General features: G+C 41.8%; 1 protein-coding gene across 1 annotated transcript in view; it reads left to right on the top strand.

The window, feature by feature from the left end:
• Positions 1–2,535: 2,535 nt before the first annotated feature.
• GLI2 (GLI family zinc finger 2) overlaps positions 2,536–6,004 on the top strand; it is a 192,290-nt gene continuing 188,821 nt past the window's right edge. Inside the window, exon 1 of the mRNA XM_035331955.1 lies at positions 2,536–2,556. The gene's annotated coding sequence lies outside the window, so the exon portion shown is untranslated. The remainder of the gene's footprint in view (positions 2,557–6,004) is intronic.

The following is a 6,004-nucleotide window of genomic DNA, read 5'->3' as shown; positions in this document are numbered from 1 at the left end:
TCAAATGTTTTACATGTTACCCAATTTCAAATGAGTACCATAAAATAGCTCTGCACTGGGTTGCAGTACATTGGTAAAAATATTGTTTTTCTTATCATAAGAGGAAGCTCAGAACCTAAATAGTGGCTGTGGTACATAACACCAGACCCTATCAAACAGAGTACAAAATCTTGCTGTGGTGGCAGTTTGGGTTGTGTTACCTTCACGAGGAGCACTGAGCAGCACCCTGAGTTCAGCAGAGAATCTGCAGAAAAGGGGTGTCCAAGCATGAATCATTCATTGCAATGCTTCACAGAAGAAATCTCAGTGAAAACAAAAGCAGAAAACTCAACTATTCTGAGAAGCACTTTAAAGTAGCACTAGTTTCAGCTACCAGGTATTTGCACTATCAATCAAAATATATTTATTTATCAGTCGAATCATATATTAAAGTGCCAGAGTATGCAGAATAAGAGGCAGAAGAGAAATATTGAAAGTATACATACAAAAATACTAAAGCCTACACTTCCTGGAAATAATACATAAATGTCATTTGCTGACAGAAAAACAGATTGTTGTAAAAGGAACTCCAGAAATGACCTGACATCAGAATCACAATTTCCTGTGTCACAGGTTAGTGAGAAATTGCTTCTTTACAGCCTAACAATTCAAGAAATAATGACCTAACATTGTTCCACTGTGAATTGGGGCCAAGAGATATATTTTTGCAGGTAGCAACAAATAAGAACAAACCTTGCAAAGAACTAGGATGCATAAATCCCAAAGCACACCAGAGAATTCACTGGTTTTGACATAAGCAATCTATAAACAATATAACTGATTTGAAATATATTAGGCATGATTACAAACATTTCTTGTCTCTTCAGCAAAAATAGGCTGACCTCTGTGGGCAGTAGCATGTGAGGGCTATTATTTAGGCACCAAGGGTCCTTCTGATTTCAAACGTTGATGTCACTCGTTTATTCACCAAATGTAATGGAAATTCACATTGGTTTGATAGAGTTTTCAAATATCTCGTGCTGTTCAGCCAGCAGTTTCATATACCTGTGTCCTCACTTTTTGTTCATCATCATAAGGCGCTAGTCAAGATTTACAGGAAAGGATGGATATGCTGGATGCCTGACTTCAGATAACTCACAGACATCTGATTTTCAAAGAATGCAGACTATCCCCATTTGCAAATTTGAGTACAGAATATTAAGAGCCCCCTTCAAAAATCTTAGCATGTATACAACTTTGCTTCTTGTTCTACAGCCTTGGAGATATTATCTTGAGAGAGGGGCCCTCAGTACACAAGAACTCTGAGATGTGGATGTTATGGTCATATTCTTGTTTCTAATCTTTTTATTCCTTTACAGCCTCCTGAAATTAGGACCAGTGCAATAGTCCATGTTTTTGCTGAAATGTCGTCTAGAAGACTCGCAGTTCCTCTGAAAGGCTTAGAAAAAGGGACTTAAAAAGCAGATAAGGTGAGCTGTTTTCATACACTTTAGATACTCTGAAAATCAGAGTGGAGGAAAGAGCTTCAGGCTCTGACAAAGGATTTCTTCTTGAGACAGTGCTGTCCAGTAGCCTGAATTTGGGTCTAGGAATTGGGATTTCATGCAATTCATGTACATGCAATAGATTACAATGTATAAAGAGCCAGGCCATAAAGTGCCATTTTGTGTTGATAGGGATTTCTATCTTTCTGTGAAACTCTCTCCATCCCTTTTGTGAATGAAAAGTCTTCTCCTTCATTTCCCTGATGAAATGTAAATACAGCTTCCAACAAGTCTACTTAACTTCTTATGAATTACAGACTCCAAACAGCTGCCCGACTCCAGCTGTTTGCAGCTCTTCATGCAATGCTTTGCACAGGTACCCCAGTTACCATTTTGTACATCCCACCACCTGCCCTCCTCTCCTCCCTCTAGGTGGGCAACATGCTCTAACCAACCCGGTCAACCCTGGGGAAGACCACTGTCTTCTGACCCCTCATCAAATTGAACATTTTGTCTGTGATGACCAAAGCCCAGAAGGAGCCTGGGCAGGCTGGCGTGCTGCCCTTCTTCCTTTCCAGACCCACAGGCAGACCCCCCATAGCCCATCCCCTCACTGGCAGGGGTGACTGCGACTAGAGAGAAGGGAAGAGAAATAAAGTATGAAAATCTGCAAAGGACCATGAAAAAAGACTGTCCTTCAGAAAAATATGCATTTTATGTTCACCTTAATGCCATAGACCAAAAATTCTGCTGTGCCATTTGTTCTCTACTCCTTGTGTAAACACTTTGAACTAGTTGTCTCTACAGCTACAAATGCTGTGAGAGGCATAGACCTAGACGTGGCTTTTTCATATTCAACTTTCTGTGGCTTGGGTGCTGGATCTTGGAGTTCCTACTCTTAGGGAAAATGTGCTTTTCTGCTTCAGATCTGAACTGGAGAAATGACAACTCACCCTTTGTGAATGGGCTGCATCTGGCAAGAGCAGCTGCAAGTGAGACTCTTCTTGAAAGCGGTGGGGACATGATGGGCTCTGAGCATTTTGAAGAAACTTCTGGCCTTGAGCTAAGACAGGTAAGGAAGAATGTGTATATTCCTAATTCATGAAGAATACACATTCAAAGTGGCTTGCTTATCATTTTACCAGCAGTAACTACAGTGTCCATAGTCATGCGAATAAGGTCCTGTTTCAGCAGGACATTTCAGTTTGTGTTTAACGTTTAATAAGAACTCACGTGCTCTCTGAAGCGAAAAGCAGACTTCTAGGCCAGTTTTGCAGCAACCAAAAGTACCGCCTCCTTTGCTGATGGAAGTAACCTTTCATAACCATAGGAAAATTCACAAAAGTTCATGGTATCAGATCAATATTCCCGATGCAGTAGAAATTAAATATGGCAAGAGTGGACCCTTTAGTACAGGGGGGGAACAACAACAACAAAAAGCTATCGGAAAATTAGCTTTGATTGCACTCTTGGATACACTTTTGAGAGAGGAAAAAAATATAGAAGGCTAAATCAAAACGTACAGTGCAGGAAAATGGCACCTGCCTCAAGGAACCTACCATTGAGGCTTTAAACAAGAGACAACACATACACTGAGGCAGATAGGAATCAAAGCTGCATATCATCCCGATGAGTATAGTCTCTTTGCGCACAGTTACGATTTCCCCCAGGTAACAGGGCTACTTTAAACAAAAAAAAAAAAAAAAAAAAAAAAAGGAATGCATTGTGCCAAAAAATCTTCCCCATTCTCCTAGCAAATTCTGAGCTAGCATTTCACATGACATTGTCAATTTATTAGATATCATCAAGATTAGTTATATTCTACAGATATGAAGGTGTGTTCAGACTCAGTGCAATGTTATTGACCCCAGAGCTGATACAGCTGCTTAAATCAGAGCAGAACTGATCAAGTACTGCTTTCCACTTGGACTTAAACCAGACATCATAAAGATACAAATTATATGAAACATGATTTTAGGCCTCTATCTCCTAGTGATCATCCTACATGTAATTATTGTCTTATTTCTAAAAGAGATACATATATAACCTGATTTTTTTTCTGGTAGCTTTTACCCATGTGTATCCTTTGGAATACTCAAATGAGCTTTTTAATTTATCATGTCGATCTATGAAGATTTATAGAAACAAATCCTATAGATATGAGCAGAACGGAATGGAGCATCCCCCACTGTTTTTTTCAACCATTTTCTTTAAATATCTCCTTTAATAAAAAAATTACAGTCCTCCTTCATAACAGTATCAAACATTTTAAAAGCCCCATTTGTTCATTTCCAGGCTAGTCTAGCTTCCCCTATGGTTAATCAGATTTGTTTCATTGACTTAACAGAAGTGGGATAGATCTCAGATTAGCAACCCTGGAGCTGGTGGGATGTCAATCTTTTATCATTGTGAGAGGTTTTTTTAATTATATTTTTAATTGCGTTTAAAAGCCCTATTCCCTTAGTCCAGAACTTTTTTGAATGTATCCTCTATACCCACACACCCGTGCTACAGCAAGGTATAGTAACTAACTGTACATTGTCACATATCTTCAAATCCCTACTTGGTTTCATCCCCATCAAGTCGTACAAGAGCAGGAGGGAAGACCAGAGGGAAGAGCTGCACTTTGACCCCGTGTTCATATTTTGACTCTTTTATGTATACCAAACGTCAGTCATTCTGTCGTCTATTTAATCTCAGACACCTATGGAAGATTAACAGAGGGCAGTTCAATGAGCAGAGCAGGAGAGGAAAGGACAGATGAGCTACAGCAGTCAGATAATGTAAAAGCCAACTCAAGGTTCTCAAAAAACTCCAGCTGTCACCTGCCATCATCCTTCCACAAAAAGGAGGAGCTTCCCTTCAGGCTTGCAAACCACAATCTTCTAAAGGATTTATACATATGAATTCTAGAAAGGAAAACAGTCTTTCTGAACTATATAACTGCTCTGAATTAATCTTTTATTTCCTCCTTTTGATTTTAAAAATGTTCTTGGCCCACAGTCTAGATGTGTATGTATTTTGTAACTCTGCAGTAAGAATTGAGGACATATCTAACGTTAACCTTTTGCCAGTTCTTTTTGGTCCATCCAAAAACCCTCTTACTCTGACCCACCTTCAGAGCTGGCAGGTCATCCTTCTCCAGTAAAGTGACCTGGGAATACAAGTGGGCTTTGTTTTCTGGAGATCAAAGGCTTGGTTTGTTCCTACTTTTGGTAAACGAATCCCCTCTCTCCATGGTGGAGTGCTCTTCAGGAGTAGGTGCAATGAAACTCCCTCCTCACAGGACAAAATTCTCCGTGGACACAGGGTAACGCTGCACTGGGGAGCCAGCATGGGCTGCATTCATGCCATGGTGGCAGGACAGAACTTCTTTGGATGAGATAGTGGGTGCATGCTAGTGCTAGTCTTTGAGAAACACACACAAGAAGTTGCAATGTGGGTGGTTGGCAAAATAACCTGCTGCCTTGCTGTCCTCCCCAAACTACCTGCATAGAATAAATGGGATCTGGGTGTGCGTGGGGAGACAGTTGTCACCCTCAAACAATCGTCTTTAATGCCATCCAATGAGGGAGGTGTGCTAATCTTCAGACAGAAGGCACTGAAATGAGTGGCATGTTTTTAGGATTCAAATTGTGGTATTGAGCCTGGGGTCCAGTCAGGTTGTGTTTTTCACAGGCTAGCAGAGGAAGGTTTCTGAATGGCATAAAGCTCATTTTCTACTTGCCCAGGCCTGGGCTGTGTGTCGGGCAAATCCACTGGCAAATGTTAACAGTGCCCAAGGGACTAAAAGTGAAGCTGGGGGCTGATGTGGCATGCGGTTGCCATGGAAGTGGACATAATCCTGCCGGAGTCAGATACCCCAGTGATACGGCGAGTCTCAGCTTGCTCTAGGGTACAGCATGGTGACCCTCCCCGGCAGCATCTGGTTGCATTTTAAACTTTCGATAAATTCCGTAGCCAAAGAAATCAAAACAAATCAAGTAACAAGCCCCGTCTGGCCAAAGTCCAAGTTAAAACTGCTGCATTCCTCATTGGTATTAATGTTAATGCACCAGATCAGTGCGAAAGCAAAGATATTTGGGGGGGAGTGGGGCAAATTTAGGACATTTTTTTTTGTTCCTCGTAGCTCCAGTCCCAAAAGACAAGGATTAAAACAAATTAATGTGCTCTGGCCTGGTTAGTTACTGTGCTTAGGGAGCAGCCTTTACTGAGCACTTCTCCCAGCATAGATGTTTCCGAAGGCCCAGCCTGCCGTGGCGATGCTCGTGAGCCGGGCAAGTAGCGCAAACTGACAGAGAAAAAGGCAAACTGGAGAAAACCACTCCAAACTCCATCCCAGCCCTGCGCGGGTCAACCCGCACAAGGCCAAACTTTTATTGCTCGTCTTTTTCGTTCTGCTTTCCCCAGAGAGGGGTTTGCGCGCTTTTGTTGCAGATGCCCTCCCGCCGAGCAGGGAGCTCCCTTCCTGCGGGCTGTCTCACACCGAAAGCAGCACCCACGACCCTACAGCCGGTTTT

This window comes from Oxyura jamaicensis, chromosome 7, assembly GCF_011077185.1.
Source record: "Oxyura jamaicensis isolate SHBP4307 breed ruddy duck chromosome 7, BPBGC_Ojam_1.0, whole genome shotgun sequence".
NCBI classification, from domain to species: domain Eukaryota; kingdom Metazoa; phylum Chordata; class Aves; order Anseriformes; family Anatidae; genus Oxyura; species Oxyura jamaicensis.
Note: the sequence above shows the minus strand (reverse complement) of the source record. Positions and strands in the feature narration are given on the sequence as shown.